Consider the following 12571-nt stretch of genomic DNA (forward strand, 5'->3'; position numbering starts at 1 on the left):
ATGATGTTCCCTGAGTTAAGTCCTCCAGCCCCCCTCAAGGGGGTGGGCTCTGAGAAAAACGTTTTTTTTCAGGTTTTTGTTCTCTGGAGGTTTTTATGTTTGTTCACTTCTTTTCTCTCGCCTTGACAGCTTTTGATGGTTTTTGGAGGTTTAGAGGAAAGAAAACTGCACCCCAACCTCCCTCTCAGAGAGAAGCCTCAGTCTGCTCCCCTGCAGGTGCTGCAGCCGCTGGGCCGCTGGCAGAGCAGGTTCTGAGTCACGGTCCCTGGGGACGCAGGATCTCCTGCTTGCACGCAAAACCAAGGCAGCTGTGGCTGTCTGGGCAGCTCCAGACCGCCAGAGAGGTTCCAAGCAGCAATCGCACACTGAGATTTTCCCGCTGGCTGGGGCTAAGAGCTCAGGTCTTGCGCGCACCTCTCCCAGGGGATGGTTTGGGGCGCGGCACCTCCAGCTCTATCGGCTCCTTCGCCGCGTGGGTCTATCGCCTCCTGGGTCCCAGAACACCAGGCTGGGCGTGCACCTCTCTCAGGGGAGGTTGAGGCACGCGCGCATCTCCAGTAAGGTGCGCGTTCTGCTGTCTGGTGTGGCTCCCAGCCCCTCACGGGAGCCGGACTCCACCCGTTCTCGGGCGCACTGGCGGCTCCGGGACAAAGACCAGGTTTCTCCGCCGCACTCTCCGACTCAGCGCCAGGGGATGCTGCCCTGGGTCTGGGGACTTAAGCCCCTGTCCCTAGCCTCCCCGATTCCCACAATTTCCCCGCTCGAGTCTTTGCTCTTTTGAGTGCTTTCAACAAGACTCCAAGTTAATGCTGGTCCCCAGATGCCAGGCACTCTCGTATTGGGGTATTATTTTCCAGTCGGTCGCCTCTGGTGGCTCCCTCCCCCTTTTGTTTATCTTCCGATATCAGTCCGACGTTCCCACTCCACTTTACCTGCCCACTGGCGTCTTCTGGCCCCCGTAGAGATCCAGACGTGTATAATTCTGATCTCAGGCTGATTTCATGGGTGATCGGAGTTCTTTGGTAGGTAATCAGCTCACTTTAGGGTGCAGGTTGAAAAGGCGCCTCCTCCTACTTCCCCGCCATCTTGTCTCCCCCTCCCCAGAGCAATCAAACATTTAATGTAATCCCTATCAAAATATCTTTTTCAAAGAAATGGAACAAATAATCCTAAAATTTCTATGGAATCAGAAAAGACCCCAAACAGCCAGAGAAATTTTGAAAAAGAAAACCAAAGTTAGTGGCATCACAATTCCAGACTTCACGCTCTATTACAAAACTGTCATCATCAAGACAGTGTGGTACTGGCACAAAAACAGACACATAGATCAATGGAAAATAATAGAGAGTCCAGAAATGGACCCTCAACTCTACGGTCAACTAATCTTCAATAAAGCAGGAAAGAATATCCAGAGGAAGAAATACAGCATCTTCAACAAATAGTGTTGGGAAAATTGGACAGCCACATGCAGAAGAAAGAAACTGGACAATTTCCTTAGACCACACACAAAAATAGACTCTAAATGGTTGAAAGACCTCAATGTGAGACAGGAATCCATCAGGATCCTTGAGAATAACACAGGTAGCAACCTCTTTGACCTTAGCCACACCAACTTCTTCCTAGAAACTTCACAAAGGCAAGAGAACCAAGGGCAAAAATGAACTGTTGGGACTTCATCAAGATCAAAAGCTTTGCACAGCAAAGGAATCAGTCAACAAAACCAAAGACAACCGACAGAATGAGAGAAGATATTTGCAAATGACATATCAGATAAAGGCTAATATCCAAAATGTATAAAGAACTCATCAAACTCAACACCCAAAGAACAAATAATCCAATCAAGAAAAGGGCAGAAGACATAAACAGACATTTCTCCAGAGAAGATATCCAAATGGCCAACAGACACATGAAAAAGTGCTAAACATCCCTTGGCATCAGGGAATTACAAATCAAAACCACAGTGAAATATCACCTCACACCAGTCCAAATGGCTAAAATTAACCAGTCAGGAAACAATAGGTATTGGCGATGATGGGGAGAAAGGGGAATCCTTCTACGCTCTTGGTGGGAATGCAAGCTGGTACAGCCACTCTGGAAAACAGTATGAATGTTCCTCAAAAAGTTGAAAATAGAGCTACCCTATAACCTAGCAATTGCACTGCTGTTTATTTACCCCAAAGATACAAATGTAGTGATCCAAAGGGGCACATGTACCCTAATGTTTATAGCAGAAATCTCCACAATAGCCAAACTGTGGAAAGAGCTGAGATGACCATCAACAGATGAATGGATAAAGAAGATGTGAGATTATATATATTTTTGATATATATATATATATGTGTGTGTGTGTGTGTGTGTGTATATATATATATATGAATACATATGCAGCCATCAAAAAAATCTTGCCATTTGCAATGATGTGGATGGAACTAGAGGGTATTATGCTAAATGAAATGTCAATTAGAGAAAGACAATTATCATATGATCTCACTAATATGAGGAATTTGAGACACAAGACAGAGGATCATAGGGAAAAATGGGAGGGAAAAATGAAACTAGATGAAACCAGAGAGGGAGACAAACCATAAAAGGTTCTTACTCTCAGGAAACAAATTAAGGGTTGCTGGAGGGGAGGGGAATAGTTGGGATGGGGTGGCTTGGTGATGGACATTGGGAAAGGTATGTGCTATGGTGAGAATAAATAAATTAATTAATTGAACTAAATTAAATTAACTTTTTAAAAAAGAACAAAGTGAAAAGAGAGTGATCTCTGATACTTTGTTAATATCTTACTCTTGCTTATTGGTGCTTTCCTAGAAAGTAAGTTGTAAGCCAGTACAACTTGTATTAAAAATAACAGTCTAACAATAATTTCCAAAGACAAATTTTAGCTAGAAGTTCCAGAAAGCAATTAATAGTCAAGAAACTTGATTATAATTTGTCTTGTCAGTTTACCAGTCATGAGACCTTGTGCAAGGCACTCAAGTTCTTTGAACCTTGGTTTATTTATTTAGAAAAAGGGATAACAAACCTTGTCTTCCTCACCACAAAATGTTATTAGGATCAAAATTAACAGGATGTAAAAGTATTTTGAATTTGCAATGTTCTATATAAATATAAAGTCTTTGTTTTAGTAAAGGACAATGATTGCTGAACATTCACAAAGAGGTCTTTTTGTCCTTCCATGTTTATCAAATGTGAGAGAGTAAGTGTAAGGTAATACATTGTATACTCAACAAAAACTGCATGGGAGAACAGATCTAAGGAGCTTATTGTCTTGTGATACAATTTGGAAGTTAAAAGTATCAGCTTTGACACAGAAAAGACTAAGTCTAAGCTCTGCTACTTTCAGCCTCATGCAATGCTTTAAACATTCATTTCCTCATTTGTAAAGTGGGGAAAATAACATTTACCTCATGTTATTTACCATAGTAATTGAGATAATGACAAATGTAAAGGAGGCAACACAACATTAGTACAATATATGGTAAGCACAAAATAAGTGTTCATTACTATTATTATTAATAATATTATAATTATTTCTAAGAACCTAAACATTATTCAGGAAACTGTAAGTGTTCTCAAACTTTCCCAAACCACAAATACATTACGTCTTACTGCCCTCAACTCTGACAGATAAGCCTTGCAGAATAACTGAAGAAAGGCAAAACTTAGAAAGTGATCATGGAAAGGAAATGTTTCAAAGGGAAAAGGTGCATGTGGTTTTCATTATCCTGAAAAAGAAGCAAAAGCCCAAGTTCATAGTGTCAAGACAAATTGAATGATACAACCCAATGCTGGATTCTACATTAAAGGATTGTGCAGGTGGGCAGGCATAAACTATAGTGAATCTGATAAGATTGTCACAGGTCAGCATTTGAGAGTGGAAGTCCAAACTGGGTTAAAATAAAGAGCAGAATTAAGGCCAGAAGATGAGGAATAGGAGAGCAAATGAGGTGGTTCACACAGAAGAATAGGTAGGGTAGGACACAAAAGATGCCTGTTTAAAGGCCTGCTTTCTTTGCTAATTCTAATATCTTTGTGAGTACAAGTAATAAGGACCAGTAAGAGTATGCAGTATAGGTAAATGGGACAGTGTTCTCTAGGTACTGTTGAATACAGAAGGGATTCTTGATCAACAGGGAGTCCTAAGAGTTCTAAAGCCTGCTTAGCTATTTTTGCATGTATATGTGAGTCTGAAAAATTCTAGATATCTAGATTGTGTGTTGATCAGGCACAGCAGTAGGAATGGGCCTGCAGTTCTAGATTATCTGCATTTTGATCTTGGTATATGATATATATGCTAACTGTGCTCATCATGAATTTTATAGATATTCTTTTCTATTTATGTTAGGATTAGCTAAGGGAGAAGGCACAATGGGAAGGAAAAGAGAGGCCTTGATAAAAATAATGAGTAACATAGAGTGTTTATCACATGTTGTTCTAAATATTTTATACATGATTATCCCATTTAATCCTCCCAACATGCCTGTGTGGTAGGTATTATTATTGTCTTTATTTTCCAGATGGTAACCCAACTCATTGTGGGATTGACTAGTAAGTAGTGAATCCAGGGTTCAAAATTAAGCAGTAGATCCCCAGTTTCCTTAGCACCCATATTGAGAATCTTATAGTGACTCAATAAATATTTGTCTAATCAGTGAGTAAATAAATGCTGAGTGTTATAAAAGGTTAATTGTATGTGTACACTCTGCGCATCTTAGTTTGCAAGTACACTGGCTATAAAGAAATGTTTTCTACAGTTCTTATACCTACTACCTCCTGCCCCACAGCCAGTGCTTATAGATCATTCATACTGATAATGGAAATAAGATTTAGATTTAATGTCTAATGGCCAAATCACACTTATCATGTCCATAGCAGCACTCTTTATTTTATTCTCCAAATCTGCTCCACCTTCGGTCTTTCTGATCTCAATTAATCCTGTTGACATTATCTTCAAAATACTTCTAAATCTCACCACTTCTCACTATTCCTGCTGCCACCACCAATGATCTCCTGGGTTATTGCAATGACTAGATTCCCTGCTTCTTACCTGGTCTCTTTTTAGCAGCCAGTTATCCCATTAATAATCTAAGTCAGATCATGTTATTCCCTTCTTCACTTTAATGGTTCCCCTTCTCACTCTAAGTAAAAGACAAGGACCTTACAAATCGTTGATAAGTCTCTGCAGGATTGTCTCTCTGACCACATCCTCTAAATCTCTATCCTTCCCATGCTCACTCCAACCACACCAGATTCTGTGCTTGTCCTCTAACTCACGAGGAATACTCCCCACAAAAGGACTGTTCTCTGCCTAAAATTGTCTTTCTCCCATACCTGTATGGCTCACTTCTCACCAACTTTGAGTCTTTTCTTGTATGTCACTTCAGTGAGGTATATCTTGACCACCCTATTTAAAATCAGACCCTCACTCTCCTATACTTCAGATGCCCTTACCCTGCTTTATTCATTTTTCCTAAAGTCCTTAGCCTTAGTACAATAAAATTTACTAATGTTTTCTGTTTGGTGCGTGTCTCCCTCCACTAGAATGTTAACTCCACAAGAGCAAATCTTTTTGTCTGGTCTATGCACTGATGTGTCCCAAGCACCTAGAAAAGAGCACAGAACAGAATTACCACAAAATTAATATGTTTGTTGAATTAGATAGGAGATTCTCCTGTGCAATATTGATGAACAGGCCTCAAGTTAGGGAAAATCTATGTGGTTGCACTTAAAGCAATATTTCAAGATAATTTAAGTCAATGGGAGTTGTTCAAGCAGGTAAAACCCATTCAAACCCCCACCTAGTTTTATCTGTCTGTTTGTTTTTATTTAGTTTAATTTTATTTTGTGTGTGTGTTCCAAAATTCATTGTTTATGCACCACACCCGGTGCTCCATGTAATACATGTCCTCCTTAATACCCACCACCAGTCTCACCCAAACCCCCACTTCCCTCCCCTCCAAAACCCTCAGTTTGTTTCTCAGAGTCCACAGTCTCTCATGGTTTGTCTCCCTCTCCAATTTCTCCCAACTCACTTCTCCTCTCCATCTCCCAATGTCTTCCGTGTTATTCCTTGTGCTCCACAAGTGAAACCATATGATAATCGACTCTCTCTTATATAGGTATAATCAAGCTGTACTGGCATATTCCATTCTTATTCAACAAGCCTATAGTATGCACAAAGCAAACTCATCATCCAGAACAAAATGTAAACCAGCACTCAAAATTGTCAAAATAAAATAATACTTCTAAAAGTCTGCCCTGTAAATAAGCAAATTAAAATAGACTCTTCCAAATGTTAGCAGTAAGACATAAAATTTATGAAAATTGATACATTTCCTAAACTCATAAAATCATTTTTAAAATATGAGATTTTGAGGTTTTTCCTTCATTGTTTGTAAAAAAACTAAATCGGAGGGGGAGATGAGCCATGAGAAACTGTGGACACTGAGAAACAAACTGAAGGTTTTGGAAGGGAGGGGGTGGGGTATGGGTGAAGGACACTGAAAAAACAAAATTAAAAAAAAAAAAACTAAATCGTGTCCTTCAGTAGGTGAATGGATAAATAAACTGTGTTCATTCAGACAATGAAGTATATTTCAGCATAAAAAAGATATGAGCTATCAAGCCATGAAAATACACGGAGGAACCTAAGTGCATATTACTAAGCAAGAAAAGAAATTTGAAAAGGCCACATATTGTATGATTCCAACTATATGACATCATTGAAAAGGAAATACTATGGAGACATTAAAAAAATATATATCAGTGGTTGCCAAAGGTTGTGGAGGAGGGATAAATAGAAGCACAGAGGAATTTTGGTACAGTGAAAATACTTTATGATACTAAAATGAGGAACACATGTTATTATGCTTTGTCCACACCCATAGAAGGTACACAAGGAGTGAACCCCAGTGTAAACTATGCATATTGAGTGATTATGCCTTGTCAATATAAGCTCATCAATTATAACAAATGTACCACTCTGGTGGGAAATGTTGATAGTAGGGGAAGCTTTGCATGTGTGGGAGTAGAGATGTACACAGGAAATGTCTTTATTTTCCCCTCAATTTTGCTATGAACCTAAAACTGCACTAAAAAAATATTCTGACTTAAAAAAAAAAACTGACATCTGAGCATCATACGTTCCGTACATTTCTATTTGCAATCAGATTAAAAATACCACTTATTGTTACAGAAGTAGTATATATGCACTATAGAAAATGAGAAAATACAAGAAAGCAAAATGCTAAAAACTCAGTTTCCACATTGCAATCACCAGAGATACCCTATGTTAAATCTAGTGCATATATTTCTCTACTTTCTTTAAGGACATACAATATATGGGCTTATATATTTTTTACCAAAATAATATTATAGTGTTTAGCACCTACTTTTCTTAAATTGATTATCTTCATCTTTCCATTTCAGTAAGACTTCATCTCATCTAATGTCCAAACTACATTGAAAGTCCCCTCAATTGAATGGAAAATGACATTTACACTTAGACAAAAACAGTATCCAGCCCATAAATATACACTGAAAAATCACTTTTACAGTGCTAGTAACCCAAGCTTCTCTAATCATATTATTGTACTTTAAAAATACTTCTAACTGGTGAATGAGATTAAGAGTACACTTATTGTGGTGAGCACTGAGTGATGTACATATTTTTTTTGAGAATTCACAAAACAGCTTAATAATAATAATAATAATAAAACAAGTCTACGGAAAACAGAAGAATGTTCCTCACTGATATATATTACTTTATTTTAATGTAAACTTCCCCATGTATCTTTTTTTATTAAATTTTTTATTTATTTTCAGCATAACACTATTCATTCCTTTTTCAACACACCCAGTGCTCCATGCAATCTGTGCCCTCCCTAATACCCACCACCTGGTTCCCCCAAGCTCCCAACCCCCGCCCCTTCAAAACCCTCAGGTTGTTTTTCAGAGTCCATAGTCTCTCATGGTTCACCTCCCCTTCCAATTTCCCTCAACTCCCTTCTCCTCTCCATCTCCCCTTGTCCTCTATATTATTTGTTATGCTCCACAAATAAGTGAAACCATATGATACTTGACTCTCTCTGTTTGACTTAGTTCACTCAGCATAATCTCTTCCAGTCCTGTCCATGTTGCTACAAAAGTTGGGTATTCGTCCTTTCTGATGGAGGCATAATACTCCATAGTGTATATGGACCACAGCTTCCTTATCCATTCATCCATTGAAGGGCGTCTTGGTTCTTTCCACAGTTTGGCGACCGTGGCCATTGCTGCTATAAACATTGGGGTACAGATGGCCCTTCTTTTCACTACATCTGTATCTTTGGGGTAAATACCCAGCAGTGCAATTGCAGGGTCATAGGGAAGCTCTATTTTTAATTTCCTGAGGAATCTCCACGCTGTTCTCCAAAGTGGCTGCAACAGTTTGCATTCCCACCAACAGTGTAAGAGGGTTCCCCTTTCTCCACATCCTCTCCAACACACGTTGTTTCCTGTCTTGCTAATTTTGGCCATTCTAACTGGTGTAAGGTGGTATCTCAATGTGGTTTTGATTTGAATCTCCCTGATGGCTAGTGATGATGAATATTTTTTCATGTGTCTGGTAGCCATTTGTATGTCTTCCTTGGAGAAGTGTCTGTTCATATCTTCTGCCCATTTTTTAATATGATTATCTGTTTTGTGTGTGTTGAGTTTGAGGAGTTCTTTATAGATCCTGGATATCAACCTTTTATCTGTACTGTCATTTGCAAATATCTTCTCCCATTCCATGGGTTGCCTCTTTGTTTTGTTGACTGTTTCTTTTGCTGTGCAGAAGCTTTTGATCTTGATGAAGTCCCAAAAGTTCATTTTCGCTTTTGTTTCCTTCGCCTTTGGAGACATATCTTGAAAGAAGTTGCTGTGGCTGATATCAAAGAGGTTACTGCCTATGTTCTCCTTGAGGATTCTGATGGATTCCTGTCTCGTTGAGGTCTTTTATCCATTTCGAGTTTATCTTTGTGTACGGTGTAAGAGAATGGTCGAGTTTCATTCTTCTACATATAGCTGTCCAGTTTTCCCATCACCATTTATTGAAGAGACTGTCTTTTTTCCACTGGATATTTTTTCCTGCTTTGTCAAAGATTATTTGACCCTAGAGTTGAGGGTCCATATCTGGGCTCTCTACTCTGTTCCACTGGTCCATGTGTCTGTTTTTATGCCAGTACCATGCTGTCTTGGTGATCACAGCTTTGTAGTAAAGCTTGAAATCAGGTAACATGATGCCACCGGTTTTATTTTTGTTTTTCAACATTTCCTTAGCAATTCGGGGTCTCTTCTGATTCCATACAAATTTTAGTATTATTTGCTCCAGCTCTTTGAAAAATACTGGTGGAATTTTGATTGGAATGGCATTAAAAGTATAGATTGCTCTGGGCAGTATAGACATTTTAACGATGTTTATTCTTCCAATCCAAGAGCATGGAATGGTCTTCCATCTTTTTGTGTCTTCTTCAATTTCTTTTAGGAGTGTTCTGTAGTTCCTCGAGTACAGATCTTTAACCTCTTTGGTTAGGTTTATTCTGAGGTATCTTATGGTTCTTGGTGCTATAGTAAATGGAATCGATTCTCTAATTTGCCTTTCTGTATTTTCATTGTTAGTGTATAAGAAAGCCACTGATTTCTGGACATTGACTTTGTATCCTGCCACATTACTGAATTGCTGTATGAGTTCTAGTAGTTTGGGGGTGGAGTCTTTCAGGTTTTCCATATAAAGAATCATGTCATCTGCAAAGAGAGAGAGTTTGACTTCTTCCTTGCCAATTTGGATACTTTTCATTTCTCTTTGTTGTCTGATTGCTGTTGCTAGGACTTCTAATACTATGTTGAACAAGAGTGGTGAGAGTGGGCATCCTTGTCGTGTTCCTGATCTCAACGGGAAGGCTGCAAGCTTTTTCCCATTGAGGATGATATTTGCTGTGGGTCTTTCATAGATAGATTTGATGAAGTTGAGGAATGTTCCCTCTATCCCTATACTTTGAAGCGTTTTAATCAGGAACGGATGCTGGATTTTGTCAAAAGCTTTTTCTGCATCAATTGAGAGGATCGTGTGGGTCTTCTCTCTTCTCTTATTGATTTGTTCTATCACATTGATTGATTTGCGAATGTTGAACCATCCTTGTAACCCAGGGATGAATCCCACCTGGTCATGGTGGATAATCTTTTTAATGTGCTGTTGGATCCTGTTTGCTAGGATCTTGTTGAGAATCTTAGCATCCATATTCATCAGTGATATTGGTCTGAAATTCTCCTTTTTGGTAGAGTCTTTGCCTGGTTTGGGGATCAGGGTAATGCTGGCTTCATAAAAAGAGTCTGGAAGTTTTCCTTCTGCTTCAATTTTTTGAAACAGCTTCAGGAGAATAGGTGTTATTTCTTCTTTGAAAGTTTGATAGAATTCCCCAGGGAATCCGTCGGGTCCTGGGCTCTTGTTTATTGGGAGGTTTTTGATCACTGCTTCAATCTCGTTACTAGATATCGGTCTATTCAGGTTGTCAATTGCTTCCTGGTTCAATTTTGGGAGTTTATAGTTTTCCAGGAATGCATCTATTTCATCTAGGTTGCTTAGCTTATTGGCATATAACTGTTCATAATAACTTCTGATGATTGTTTCCACTTCCTTGGTGTTAGTTGTGATCTCTCCCTTTTCATTCGTAATTTTATTAATTTGGGCTTTCTCTCTTTTCTTTTGGATTAGTGTGGCCAATGATTTATCGATCTTATTGATTCTTTCAAAAAATCAGCTTCTAGTTTCATTGATACGTTCTACTGTGTCTCTGGTTTCTACCTCATTGATCTCTGCTCTAATCTTGATTATTTCCCTTCTTACGTGTGGAGTTGGTTTGATTTGTTGTTGATTCTCCAGGTCTTTAAGGTGTAGAGACAGCTGGTGTATTCTGGATTTTTCAATTTTTTTGAGGGAGGCTTGGATGGCTATGTATTTCCCCCTTTGGACCGCCTTTGCTGTATCCCATAGGTTTTGGAGTGAAGTGTCTTCATTCTAATTGGTTTCCATAAATTGTTGAAGTTCTTCTTTGATCTTCTGGTTGATCCAAGCATTCTTAAGCAAGGTGGTCTTTAGCTTCCAGGTGTTTGAGTTCCTTCTGAACTTTTCCTTGTGATTGAGCTCCAGTTTCAAAGCATTGTGATCTGAGAATATGCAGGGAATCATCTCAGTCTTTTGGTATCGGTTGAGCCCTGATTTGTGACCCAGTATGTGGTCTACTCTGGAGAAGGTTCCATGTGCACTTGAGAAGAATGAGTATTCTGGTGTTTTAGGGTGGAATGTTCTGTATATATCTATGAGGTCCATCTGGTCCAATGTGTCATTCAATGCTCTTATTTCTTTATGGATTTTCTGCTTCGATGATCTGTCTCTTTCTGAGAGAGGCGAGTTAAGATCTCCTACTATTAATGTATTCATACCAATATGACTCTTTATCTTGATTAATAGTTTTCTTATGTAATTGGCTGCTCCCATATTGGGGGCGTAGATATTTACAATTGTTAGATCGTCTTGGTGGATAGTCCCTTTAAGAATGACGTAGTGTCCTTCTGTATCTCTGACTACCGTCTTTAGTTTAAAATCTAATTTATCTGATATGAGAATCGCTACCCCGGCCTTCTTTTGAGGCCCATTGGCATGAAAGATGCTTCTCCATCCCTTCACTTTCAGTCTGGGTGCATCTTTAGGTTCAAAATGGGTCTCTTGTAGACAACATATGGATGGGTCCTGTCGGTTTATCCAATCTGCCACCCTGTGTCGTTTTATGGGCGCATTTAGGCCATTCACATTGAGAGTGATTATTGAGAGATACGTTTTTACTGACATTGTGTTATCTTTGAAGTCTTTCTTTCTGTCCATTGTCTCTATATTTCTGTTCAGTGCTATTCTTAGGATTTTTCCTCTTTTATAGAACCCCCCTTAATATTTCCTGCAGTGTCGGCTTGGTGGTTGCATAGTCTTTTAAGCCTTGCCGGTCTTGGAAACTCTTTATCTCTCCATCCATTTTGAATGCCAGTCTTGCTGGATAAAGTATTCTTGGCTGCATGTTCTTCTCATTTAGTGCCCTGAATATATCTTGCCAGCCCTTTCTGGCTTGCCAGGTCTCTGTGGACAGGTCTGACGTTATTCTGATGGGCTTTCCTCTGTACGTAAGGAGCTTCTTTGTCCTAGCGGCTTTCAAGAGATTGTATCTACAATTATGATTGCTCAATTTTACTATGAGATGCCTGGATGTTTTTTTGGAATTTTTAATCTTGGGGGGAGACCGTTCTGCCTCTAGTACATGAACACTTGCTCCATTCGCAAGATTGGGAAAATTTTCATGAAGAACTTGTTCCACTATATCTTCTAGACTTCTTTCTTTCTCCTCCCCTTCAGGGATTCCAATAATTCTGACGCTGGAACGTTTCATGGCATCATTTATTTCCCTGATTCTGTTTTCGTGGCTTCTAAGCTCTTTGTTCCAGGCTTCCTCCTGATCCTTTCTCTCTATCTGTTTGTCCTCCAGATCACTAATTCTAT

The sequence above is a fragment of the Martes martes genome, assembly GCF_963455335.1.
Source record: "Martes martes genome assembly, chromosome: X".
Classification (NCBI taxonomy): Eukaryota; Metazoa; Chordata; class Mammalia; order Carnivora; family Mustelidae; genus Martes; species Martes martes.